Below are 12959 nucleotides of genomic sequence, written 5' to 3'. Positions count from 1 at the left end.
ACTGCTGGCAAATTCACAGTTCATGCAAATAATTTCTAATAAAAATCATCTTTGTTCATATTTTGATAGTTTTGATAGTTTGCTTTGCTTGTGGGTTTTTTTCCTGTGTTTTACTTTTCAACAATGTTCACAAAACAAGGCCATTGTTTATGCTCTGTTTTGTTGTTTCTCTCCACATTTTCTGTGGTGAAAGAATGTGTCAATGTGGAGTTCTGCTCTCAGTGGCTCTAAATGAACTAAAGAATCTGCAGGCAAAGTTTTCATTGGAGATCCCTTATTTTGATCCCTTCTGTGGAGCTGCAGCAGCAATGTCTGTGTGCAGAGCTGAGGGCAGATCAGGGCTGGCACAGCAGCTGTGCTCCTGCTGTCCACACCATTCCTGATCCAGGCCAGGGGCCATTGGCTTTCTTGGCCACCTGAGCACACTGCTGCCTCATGTCCAGCCTGCTGTCCAGCACTGCCCCAGCTCCCTTTCTGCCTGGCCACTCTCCAGCCACTCTGTCCCCAGCCTGGAGCACTGCAGGAGCTTTTGTGACCAAAGGGCAGGACCTGGCCCTTGGTCTTGTTCAACCTCCCATGGTTGGATTTGGGCCCTGGATCCAGCCTGTCCAGGGCCCTGTGCAGAGCCCTCCTACCCTCCAGCAGATCCACACTCACACCCAGCTTGGTGTCACCTGCAAATCTGCTGATGCTGGACTCAATCCCCTCATCCAGACCACCAGTGTAGATCCTGAAATCCACACTGGCTGGCTCTGATCCCTGGGCCATCCTGTGGGTGCCCTGTGATGGCACTCAAGGTGATCTGTTCCATAACCTCTCCAGGCACCCAGGTCAGGCTGACAGGCCTGGAGTTCCCCAGATCCTCCTTCCAGCCCTTCTTGGGGATGGGCTCACATTGGCCCCTCCAGTCCTCTGGGACCTTCCTGGGGAGCCAGGACTGATGAGAAATGCTGGAGAGCAGCTTGGGGAGCTCATCCACCAGCTCCCTCCTGCCCCCAGGATGGATCCCATCTGGTCTCACAGACATTGGTGAGTATCTGAGTGGCTCAGCAGGTCAGCAGCTGCTTCCGTCTGGATTACAGAGGAGCTGTTCTGCTGCCTGTGTCCATCTGTCATCCCAGGAGAGCACTTGTCGTGAGGATAACCTGATTGTTGAAAAGTGAGGCAAAGAAGGGGTTACATACATCAGCCTTTTCGTTAATTTGTAGTTACTATATTTTCCCCCCAGCACATCCTATAAATAATGGAGGTTCTCCTTGTCCCTCATTTTGCCAGTAATATATTTATAAAATCATTTTTATAATCCTTTACCAAAGCTGCCATGTTAAGTCCTAATTGAGCTTTCACCTCTCTAATTTTCTTTCTGCATGATATAACAACATCCAAAAACATTTCCCAAGTTTTCTGCGCCTCTGTCCAATAGCAAAGTACCCTCTTTTTCTCCCATGAATTCCTGCCGAAGCCCCATGTCGAAGCAGGTCAGTCATTTTCCTTGCTACCTCATATTTTGGCACAGAGGGACAGGGTGTTCCTGCTCCTTCAAGATTTATTTCCTGATATGTGTTCATCCTTCCTGGACACCCTTGTTTTTAAGGGCTTTTTCCCTTACAAAAATCAGTACCTGATTTGGCACTCCACAAATCTGCATCCTGAACAGGCTGAAGTCTGCTCTCTGTAAGTCCACTGCAGAATTTTGTTAATGCCCTCCCTCCTTTCTAGAATATATAAAAACTGTATAACTTAATGGTCGCTGTACTCCAAACAGCCTCTGACCACCACTGATCTTCCACCAGCCCTTCTCTGTTTGTGAACAGCAGCAGACAGAGCTTTCCTTGGCAGTGGGAAGAGAAGGAAACCTCCCCAAAGTGCAGCTCGGAAGGCTCAGCCTGGAGCTGAGGAAAAAGAAAAGTCCCTGGCAGGGCAGAATTTTGGTGCAGGAGGTGTCCCAGCGTGAGGCTGGGCCATGGGCTGGCTCTGTGTGCCAGGAGCCGGCAGCGCTGGGTGCAGGGAGCCCAGGGAGGGCACAGAAATGCTGGGCTGAGAAATGCTGGGGGGACAGCGAGATGGGCGTGTGCAGCCGGCCAGGGCACAGCAGCAGCAGCACAGGGGGCACAGCCTGCAGGACACATGGCCAAGGGCTGGGCAGGGCTGGCAGGGCCACAGGCACCCAGGCCTTTGTCCCCTGGGCTCTGGCAGCGCCTCTGGAGGCCCCACAGGAGGAACTTTCCTTTCAGGGCCTGCACTTTGCTTCTGCCTGGCCCCTCCCTGAGGAGGCTGCCAGGGCTTGCAGCTTGAGGACGTTTGTCCCTGCTGCCCCTGCCATCCCAGTGCCCCACCAAGAGCCCCGAGCCACCCGCGAGGGACAGGCCCTGCTGTCCCAGCCCTGGGCTCAGCCCTTGGCCTTTCTGCTGCCTCCAACCAGCCCAGGCCTTGCTCAGCATTGCAGTTCCCTGCTCACAGCCTTGGCCTCCCTGCAATCCTGCCCTCAAGGATCTGCTCTCACCAGTCCCTGGGGAGCCTTTGGCACTCCCTGCCCTCCCTGGGGCCCAGGGATGCTCCAAGGGACTTGGGGTTTTGCTTCTGACTCCTTGAGCAGCTTCTTCATCCTTCTCTCAGTGCCTGGGGCTCCTGGACTCTGCCCCAAATTCAGCGTGGGGCTGATTAAAATACAGAAAGCCTTTAGAAGCCTCTTGTCCTCCATTTGTCTTCAAGTCTGCAGGGTGTGTGCAGCTACTTGGAGTCAGTTTGGAGTTCTGTTAAGGAGGAAGATATCACAGGTCATCATATGATTTTTTTTTCCTTTGTATCCAAGGGCATATTTTTTATTTTCAGTTCATTGAAGAGGTAACAGAAGCATTCCTCAAGTGATCCTAATGCTAAATGTTTCCTTAGGAGGTCTGAGCCTCCTAAGGGGGAAGAATGAGCCCCTTGTGTTCTGACCCTGCTGTTTGGACAACCTGCTCCTCACTCAAGGTCACCATGTCTGACATTGCCCAGCCTGGGACTGAAATCCCAACACATTAAAAAAAGAGTGATTTTTTCTTGATAAGTAAAACTTAACTAATTAAGAATATTATAATAATATATTTCTTATTTGTAATATCATTCTGTATTTTTATTTCCTACTTTTATACGTATACTAAAAATCTCTACAGTTTAGCAACCAAAAAACTTGGCTATTAGTTCTAAGCAACACAATTCCCTTCATTTCTTAATTGGCCACAAGAGTGGCTATTGATTTCTCCCGCTCCATGCTAAAAAGTCCTTTTTTACTATTTATTTATTTATTTTATTTTCTCATCTTTTTAATCATTTTCTCAGACAGGGAAACAGGGGCCACTTTGGGTTTCATGGAGACATTTCTGGGGCACATTTAGGGCAGTTTTGGGTCTTGGGAGGGAATTTGGAGAGAACTTGAGGGACTGGAGGACATTTGTGGGAGCCGGGTGGGCACTTGGAGGGGCCCTTAGGGATTCTGTCGGACAGTTCGGCGTCCGGGGAGCACTTGGGGGTCCAGGGGGGCACTTGGGGGTCAGGGAGGGGAATCTGGGGCCCTTCGGGGTCCGGGCGGGCACTTGGGGAGCTCTGAGGGGACTCTCTGGGGCGCGGGGCATGATGGGAGTTGTAGGCGCGGGTATGACACGGTTTAACGGGGCCGCGGAGCATCACGGGAGTTCGAGGCGCAGCTCCAATGACTCTCTGAGGAGCGCGGGGCATGATGGGAGATAGAGTCACGACTGGAAGAGCGCTCAAGGTGAACCGCGTGGCATGTTGGGAGCTGTAGTCCCGGAAGTGGCTCGAACGGGGCGATTGTGGGTCCGGGAAGGCACTTGGGGTACACTTCTGCGTCCGAGCCGCGACTTGAGGTCCTCGGGGAAAACGTTTACGGCTCGGGAGCACTTGCGGAGAGCTTGGAGCACTCTCTGCGGGCTGCTTAGCGCCCGCGGCACGACAGGAATTTTAACTGCGGAACTGTGTTCTGACGGACTCCGAGTCCGCAGGCCATGATAGGAGATGAATTTCCAAAAGTGGCTCTAACGAGCATCTCTGGGGTTGGGAGCACTCAGGGGATCTGCGGACGCTTTCGGGGGGTCCCGAATGGTCGCTGAGGGGGCACTTAGGGATTCTGGAGGTTACAGGACGTGTGGAGGGTGGATACCGAGGCGGGGAGCTCTGTGGAGCGCGGGGCATGACGGGCATTATAGTCGCGGCTGCAATGGGGCGCCTTTGGGCCACGGGGCATGATGGGAGTTATAGGCAAAAAGAAAAGATGGCGCCGAGTGCAGGCACTGCCCTGAGGTTTCGATCCCTGATTCTGATTGGGTGCGGGCAGTGATTGGCGGAAACATCCGCAAATGGGCGACGGCAGAGGCGGGACCCACTCATTCAACCCCTCCAGGCCTTCCCAGTAGAGCCCAGTCTCTCCCAATACACCTGAGTTCATTCCCATTCTCTTCCAGTTCGCCCTCAGTATCTTCCATAGTATGCCCCAGTGTCCCCCAGTCTTTCCCACAGTGTTTCCATTGTCCCCAGTTTGTCCTCGTATCCCCCAGTATCACTCCCAGTATGTCCCAGTCTCTCCCACAGCGTTCCCAGTGTCCCCAGTATGTCCCAGTCCTCCCCAGTGTTTCCAAGGACACTTGAACTGCTCAGGGTTGCCGTAGCCCCCAAACCCAGCAGTGGGGTCAGTGCAGTGCCCATGGCCACAGCCCCCTGCAGTGGCCCAGGGCAGGTTGGGATGATGATCCACCCTCACAGCTGGCCCAGGGCAGGGCTGGAGTGGTTTTGGTGGCCCCTTGGGGTGACACACACTTGGGGAGTGTGTCTGTTTTCAGTGGAGAAATTTGGGAGCTTTACATTGCTTCATAAAATAGAAAACCCCTTTTTACCTGAGTGCAGGCAGCTCTCCAAGCTAAGCAGGTCCCAGGTGAGTGAGGACAGGCAGGATGGGCTTGGGGAATGTGGAACAAAGTTGTCCACACTGGTCAGACCTCCAGGCACATCTTCTCTGAGCAGGCCAGACCTCCTGAGGAGAGTCCTGGATCAATATCAATCACAGAATGCTGCAATCACCTCTGCTCTAAAGAGAACAGTAATAAAATATACCCTTTATAACAGGAATGTGTATTTCTTAGCAAGTCTTTGAAACCTTTCTCCATAACTGCAGTAGAAAATCTTCCTAATGAACTGCACCAGACCAGAGGGAAATCGAGGCACAGCCATGGTTTGTCAGGACTTGCTTGATCCCAAAGAGCCCCGGGGTGCATTTGGTGCTGAGCCCTCGGGGCCTGAGAGGAAGGAGATTGCACAAACCTTTCCAGGAGTCCAAGTCAGAGGAAAAACCCAAAGTGTCTCAGAGCATTCCTGGGTCCCACTGAGGTCCATCCCCAACACAGGCTCCTCATGGACTCCTTGGAGGAGAGAACTGGAGGCTGGGATTGCCCAAAAACCCCTCAGAGACTCAGTGTGGGAAGGAAAACCCAAATGACCTTAAAAACCCTTGAGTATCTCAGAGCATCAATGAGCCCCACTGAGTGTCAGTACAAAGCCTCTCCAGGGACTAACTACAGCAGATAATTGGAGGCCAGGACTGCACAAACTTCTCAGAGAGGATTCAGTGTCAAAAAGTAGTACTTTAATGACTCCTGAGTACTTTGAGGCATTAATGAGCCCCACTGAGTGTTGTTACTGACAAAAACTCTCCAGGGACTAATTACAGCAGATAATTGGAGGCCAGGATTGCACAAACCCCTCAGAGACTCCCAGGCCAAAGCAAAACCCAAAGTCCTTAGAAAAACCTGCAGTCCCTGGGAGCATTAAGGAGCCCCCCAGGGCCATTCCTGGCCAAGGCTCCCCAGGGACTGGTCCCAGCAGATCCCTGAGGCCACTGGGATGTGGGGGGGATGCTGAGGGCAGGACAAGGGGCTGACAGTGCCCAGCCTTGCTGGGGCTGTGCCAGGAGGCCCCAGGGCCTGAGGACAAGGTGTCCCCTCCCAGCCCTTGGTGGCACAGACCCTGCTGTGCCCCAGGGCACCATGACTGGGCTTCTCCTGGGCCCTGCCAGCCCTGCCAGGGCCCTTGGCCATGTCCAGCCCAGCTTGTCCTGCGCTGTCCCACAGCTGCTGCTGTGTCCCTGCAGGCTGCACACTCCCATCTCGCTGCCCCCCTGGCTCTGCCCTGCATTTCCCTTTCTCTTCTCCCTGATATCCTGGGAGGGAACGTGTGAGAATGGTTCAAAGCTGTACCAGGGAGGGTTTAGACTGCACAGGAGAAAGTGTTTCTTTACTGGGAGGGTGGTCAAACACTGAACAGGCTCCCTGGAGAGGTGGTTGATGCCCCAGGCCTGTCAGTGTTTCAGAGACATTTGGACAGTGCCCTTAATGATTGCTTGAACTTTTGGTCAGCCCTGGAGGGGTCAGGCAGTGGGACCAGACCATCATTCTGCTCTGAACTGCAGATCATTCCCAACAGGACTGTCCTGGTCCAGTCTATCCCATTCCATGGTCCCACCTGTCCATGGGTCCCTGCAGCAGCTGTGCTCAGACACTCGTCTGCTCAGCAGCTTCCCCTGGATCCCAGTCCCACCAGCTGAGGCATTTGCACATCTGAGCCCCGAGGCCACAGCCCCACTGCAGGTGCTGGTGCAGAGCAGACACAGCCCCCAGCCCCAAACCCTTCAGTCCAGTCCCTGTGGTCACTCTGTGGCCGGCACCAGGGGCAGATGGGCTGTTTGGTGCCTCCTCCAGCTGCTGCCCTCACAGCCCCAGGCTCTGTGCTCAGGCACAACAGAGATTTGCTCACACAGGACGTAGAGTTGAATATTCATGAGAGCACAGGACAGACTGCTCTGGTTGGGGTCCTTCCCACAAGTCCTGTGCATCCAAAACTGCTCTTCCCCTCCATCCCATAATGTGTCCTACATGCCAGGGCAACAATCCCCTTAGTCCCAATGGTGACCTGCTCTCAGTGACTTTGGGGTTTCAAACCCGGGCACCAGGGCTGAGGGCTGTCCCAGGAAAGGAGCTGGGACAAGGTGTCCATTGCTCAGGAGCTGTGACTTGGATTGTCACTTGCCTCTGTTCCTCTGAGCTCTTCTCTGTTCTGGAGACGGGCTCTCCATGAGCTGGTGGCTCTCCAGAGATGGGCCTGAGAGCAGCCAGGGCAGAGAATGAACTGAGTTTGTCCTGCTGCCATTGTTGGTGCCCTGTCTGAGTGTGCAGAGGAGACTCTTCTCTCTTACCCTGACACAACCCAGCAGGAGCATCAATCTCCTGAGGCAGCTGTGTTTGGAGGCTGCACACACAGGCACTGGTTTTGTGTAACAGATGATACCAGACTCTTGGAATGCCTTTCCAGAAATGCACCTTGGTTAGGGGAAAAGCTTTGTTCTTGGCCTGGCAATGGATGCAATGGATTTATTCAGGGCCAGCATCACAGATTTGTTCCCAAGGCTGCAGATGAATGGATTTAAGAGTGGGCACAGGACTGTGTTCAGCAGAGCTCCAGTTCTGTTGGTGCTCAAGGAAACATCTTCTGCAGGACACGTGTAGAGAGCAATGCAGCTCCCACAGGCAATGGATGAGGTGATGGGATGGAGAGAACACGTAGTCAAAGCTTCCTTCCTGCCAGAGGCAGCTGGAAGATGCAGAACACAGAACAGGATGCAGATGTCAAATGCCAGAGTCAAACATAAGGAGCTCAGCACGACCCACGGTAAGAAGACAGAGTCTGTTTTCCAAAGCAGGCTGGTGTCAGAGGAGGAGAGTTTGAACAGGGGGAGTTGTCACAGAGGAAATGGGGGATCTTGGAGCCACAGAAAGACACCTCAGAGAGGAAGAGCAGCATTAGCTCAGCAGGACAAAGCTGAGGACCCAAACAGCAACACCCAGGTGGACACAGAGCTGAGGCTTCATGGTGGCAGCGCAGAGCAAAGGGTGGCAGATGGCAACACAGCAGTCAAAGGACATGACAACCAGCAGGACAAACTCTGTGCAGCCCAGGGCAAAACAGAAATAGTTTTGGGCAAAGCAGCTGCTTAGTGAGAGAGTGTTCTGACCAGAACTCAGCCTCACAGATGATTTGATGATTGTGGAGGATGTGAACCAGATTTACATCCATTTACAAGGCCAGGCTCAAGATGAAAAAGTCCATGTGGGTTTGCAGGTTGTGATCCACACACACAAAATGATGATTGCATTCTCCATCCCTGTTGTCAGGTACATGAACAGAAAGACCCAAGAGAAAAACAGCTGCAGCCTTGGATCAAGCTCTGGGAAACCCTCTAGGATAAACTCAGTAATTGCTGTTGCATTTTCTGGTGCTGAATTCCTGCTCATATTGCTGAGACAGGAACATGGCAAAAACGAGGGTGATAATTTCCCACTCTGGACAAACATTTCAATCCTTCCTTCTCTGCTTTTTTCCTTTCCTGCAGTCCTGCTATACAGCACAGAGATTGCACTTCAGTTGGTTGCCCAGTACTTTCTAGGGTGTTGGAGTCCAGGGCATCCCTCTGGGCACCCTGGGAAGTCACAGACCTCGGTAGAGAGGCCTGGGACCCAAGAAAGAGGGTCTGGGGTCTGTGCAGGGGGGTTTGCCTGGCACAGAGCCCAGGAAGACACAGTCTTTGATTTTGATCCATGAGAAAAACATCTAACACAGAGAAGAATTGCAAGTCACAAAGGTGTTACTGAGAGTAGTGTAGTTATCACTGTGCAGAAGATTTTGTAGTTTTGGATTTTTAGAATGTAGATGCAAAGGGACAAGATGGTGGTTTTAGGGCGGTGCCCTGGGTTCTTCATCTTCTCCCTTGGCATCCATCTCCTGCAGTGACGTGGGCACAAAATAGTTTCAGTGGATTGGATCAGAGTAGAAATGACCCTGTTAGTATAGGTGATAGACATTGGCATAGAATTGTAAACAATGGGTACGTAGTTATCTGTATAAGAGGTAGCGACCTCCCATCACAGGAGGGAGTCACCTCATGTCCAGGCTGCTGAGAACACCATGGCCGGACACAGGGGAGTCACCTTGTGTCCAGGCTGCTGTGAACATCTTAGCCAGACAGAGAGAATTGTAAGATAAGAACTAATAAGCAATGCGAGAAACCAGAAAAGCAAGACCTTGAGACTCCACATCATTCTCGCGCCGAACACCGAGCACCGAGCTCAGCACAGAACACAGAGACACAGAGTCAGACAGCAGACCCCAAATCCTTCAGAGGTCAAGAGGGAAAATCACTCCCTTCGTGCCCACACGAACCACCAGCCAGCTTTGGAATCTCGGGTGAGGAAACAACCAGATTAAACCCCAAGAATTGGCGTCCCTGGGTGGGCACGAATGGGCATGAATGGGCATGAAGGGACATGAACGCGCACGAACAGGCACAGGCATGGGCAGAATCGGTGCTTTCCAGTGGACACAGCAAAACCTCTGAAGCAAAGAAGACAAGCTGAGAAGAGGGGAAGAAATCTAACCAGAGACAGCAGCTGATTGCAAATTCACCTCGGACCGACGAGTTCCAAGGGCCCAGGACTTGTCTACTGAAATCTGCAGGTCGGTGATCAGGAAACCTCCGAACTGAATTTGAGAACACCTGCACTGCATTCTTCGATTTTGCTAAGACAGTTGAATTTAGAACACGGGAGGAGGGAACACTAAGGGAAAACCTTCTCCAGAGTAGCGGGGAGGGAGGAAGAAACACCTTATCAGCTGGTCTCCAGCCAGCACCGGGTTTGTCTGTTGCCAGCCGCGAGCAGCGGGTTCTTTTGCTGGCCGGCAGCCAGGCAGGTCCTGTCGTCTGTTATCAGCAGACGGGTCTCATACACCTCTTACAGGAGGTGGGGAAGGGGAGAGCCATCAGCCTCCCCTAGGATTTAATAGGAAAGGAGAGATACCAGCACCCTCAGGATTACCGCAGGGAGGTCAAAAAACCCTCGAGAGAGGAGAGTCAGCAGGTTTCCTTGAGTTTAGCACAGAAAAGTCACCAACTTTCCCTGGGTTTGCCACAGTCCTCAGGAATTCAGTCCCAGAAATTCATCTCGGGAAAGTCAAAACTTCTAATCCATCCCAAGATAAGGGCATGCTTGTTTTCGAGGCGTGTTCCGTGAGCACGGGACACTTGCCGCAGCAGTGGGGGAGGGAGAAGTGAGACAAAGTGCATCCAGGAGTCTTTGCAGCCCCCCTCAGACACAGCGCGTTCAGACACAGCCTGAAAGTTTTCCATTGCCCTTTCCCCTTCAGCGCAGGGACAGACAGAGAGAGGGGGGAAGGGGGAGTGGAGGAGACACCAGGAAAACAGGGAAAACAAGCCCAGATCGCGTCAGTGGTGAGAGATAACACTGCGGCGTGTGCGCGCGAAAGCGATCGCGACTGGGGGCGGCCGGGGAGTGCCCCGTGTCGGGACAGCGCGGGCTGCGGGGGCGGCGCGGGCGGAGCAGGGCCTGTGTCCCGGACAGGAGCCGGGACAGGCAGAGTTGGAAACTACAAACCCCAGAAAGCTTTGCGGTTGGCGCATGTGCACACACAGAGTCAAGATGGACGGCGCAAGTGCAAAGCAGGAAACTACAAATCCCAGAAAGCCTTGCGGCAAGCAGGGAGCAATTAGGATGCAGCTCGAGGATCACGATCGCTCCAGGCGGGACAAACCCCGACAGAGAGCGAGACGCGGGCAGCGCCGGGGCGGCACAGGCAGTGCCGAGGCAGGTGGTGCCAGCGCAGGCAGGACCGGGGACCGGGGCAGGCAAAGGCAGAGCAAGCAGGGAGGAGGCGTGGCCAGGGCGGAGAGTTTCTCCAAGGCGCCACCCCCTCAGAGCGAGCGCTGTGAGCCTGACCCCGCCCACAAGCAGCATTTTGACATTGTCAGTCCAGTTCCCTCAAGTTTTCCTTTCAGCAAAAGGTAGCCAGGTTTCCCTTAAATTCACTACACACATCCTTTCTTCATTTATCCTTCGGCTACATGCTGGGTTTACCCTTTTCTTAGAGTTTTAAAGTCTCCACTCCTCATCCAGGAGAGGGAGGGATGCCGGGGAAGGCAGTAACCCTCGGGGTTAGGAGGGGCTGCATTCAGGCAAAATAATAATTCAATTAAATTACAGGTTTTCTGAATTCAGAAGCAGAGATCTGGAAATCATTGGATGTTTGCAAAGCAGCTGCATGATCAGGAGCAAAAGACCTTTGTCATGACACGGAAAAGGATTTTTGATTATAGTGTTGATGTATTTGGATCCAAGTTGATTTGTGTTTTAGTATTGTATTGACATTAGAAGTGATTTCTATGTGGTTTTAAGTTTAAGATTTGTTAAGTAGGCAAAGTTGAATTTAAGATAAGGATTGATAAAGTTTAAGTGATAGATTTATATTCTATAAATTTAAAGTTTTATTGTATGTAGGTTTTAAATGTATTTTATGTTAAGATAAGTTAAATAAGTTAAGTATATTAAGTTATAAGATAGATAAGATAAATAAGTTAAGAGAATAAGTTTTAAGAGAATAAGTTAAGTTTTAAGTTAAGTAAGTTAAAGTTAAGATAATAAATAAGTTAAAATAATAAGGTAATAAGTAAGATAAGTTGGTAAAATAAGATAAGTTTAAGACAATAAGTTTTAAGTAATAAGTACTGTGAATTGTATCATGATACATTTCAAAATTCTTCTTTATGTTCTTTAGTTGCTTAAGCATTTCATAATTGTTGTTGTTAAGAGCTCTGTTCTGAAAATGTATTAAAGGATATCACTCTAGATAAGGCCAGGGTTTTGGCTACACCTTGACTTTAACTAGAGGAGAGATGTGTTCATCAACAAGCACAGATGTTGCATGTGAAACTTTTCCTGATGGATTTCAGGTTTTAATAAGAGTTGTGCATTTTCCATCAAAGTACAGTTTTCTACTAACCTATGGCAAAGAAGTAGCTTTTGTTTCTGCAGATACAGAGCACAAGTGAATTTCTGCAAAGAATGGGGAAATCATGTCAAGCGCAGAAGCTCTGACGGCTTCAAGAGCGGAAAAGAAAGCATGCAGATGTGAACCAGTGTCAAGACTGCAGACATCTTTCATTCTGCGTGCAAGGACTTACATCTTGCGTTTTCTTTTCATTCTGTATTGCATGAATTTGTCAGATGGTTCAGAATCAATTCACGAGAGCACAGAGAGGTTGGGAAATGGAGTGAACAAACTCAGAGAAGAAACCAGATCACGGATGAATGGCATGTCTGATTTCTTCAACCTTTCACGGTTGTGGAAGAAAATTTTGAAAAAAATTGTATGTATTTTATTGAGACTTGTAATTCTTCTCATGATCAAGTCGTGTTTGCTTTAATGCATATGGCAAAGCAGCCAAAGAGGTGTTTTTTGTGAAAACAAAGGGGGGAGATGTTGGAGTCCAGGGCATCCCTCTGGGCGCCCTGGGAAGTCACAGACCTCGGTAGAGAGGCCTGGGACCCAAGAAAGAGGGTCTGGGGTCTGTGCAGGGGGGTTTGCCTGGCACAGAGCCCGGGAAGACACAGTCTTTGATTTTGATCCATGAGAAAAACATCTAACAGAGAGAAGAATTGCAAGTCACAAAGGTGTTACTGAGAGTAGTGTAGTTATCACTGTGCAGAAGATTTTGTAGTTTTGGGTTTTTAGAATGTAGATGCAAAGGGACAAGATGGTGGTTTTAGGGCGGTGCCCTGGGTTCTTCATCTTCTCCCTTGGCATCCATCTCCTGCAGTGACGTGGGCACAAAATAGTTTCAGTGGATTGGATCAAAGTAGAAATGACCCTGTTAGTATAGGTGATAGACATTGGCATAGAATTGTAAACAATGGGTACGTAGTTATCTGTATAAGAGGTAGCGACCTCCCATCACAGGGGGGAGTCGCCTCATGTCCAGGCTGCTGTGAACATCATGGCCGGACACAGGGGAAGGGGAGTCGCCTTGTGTCCAGGCTGTTGTGAACATCTTGGCTGGACACAGAGAA

General features: G+C 51.0%; 1 pseudogene across 1 annotated transcript; it reads right to left on the bottom strand.

The window, feature by feature from the left end:
• Positions 1-7369: 7369 nt before the first annotated feature.
• On the bottom strand, positions 7370-8336 carry LOC310920757 (olfactory receptor 6F1-like; annotated as a pseudogene). Its single transcript has one exon. The product of its transcript is annotated as an olfactory receptor 6F1-like (transcript).
• Positions 8337-12959: the final 4623 nt, after the last annotated feature.

Source organism: Zosterops lateralis, assembly GCF_965231275.1.
Source record: "Zosterops lateralis genome assembly, chromosome: 31".
NCBI lineage: Eukaryota > Metazoa > Chordata > Aves > Passeriformes > Zosteropidae > Zosterops > Zosterops lateralis.
This window is presented reverse-complemented; position numbering and strand designations above follow the sequence as displayed.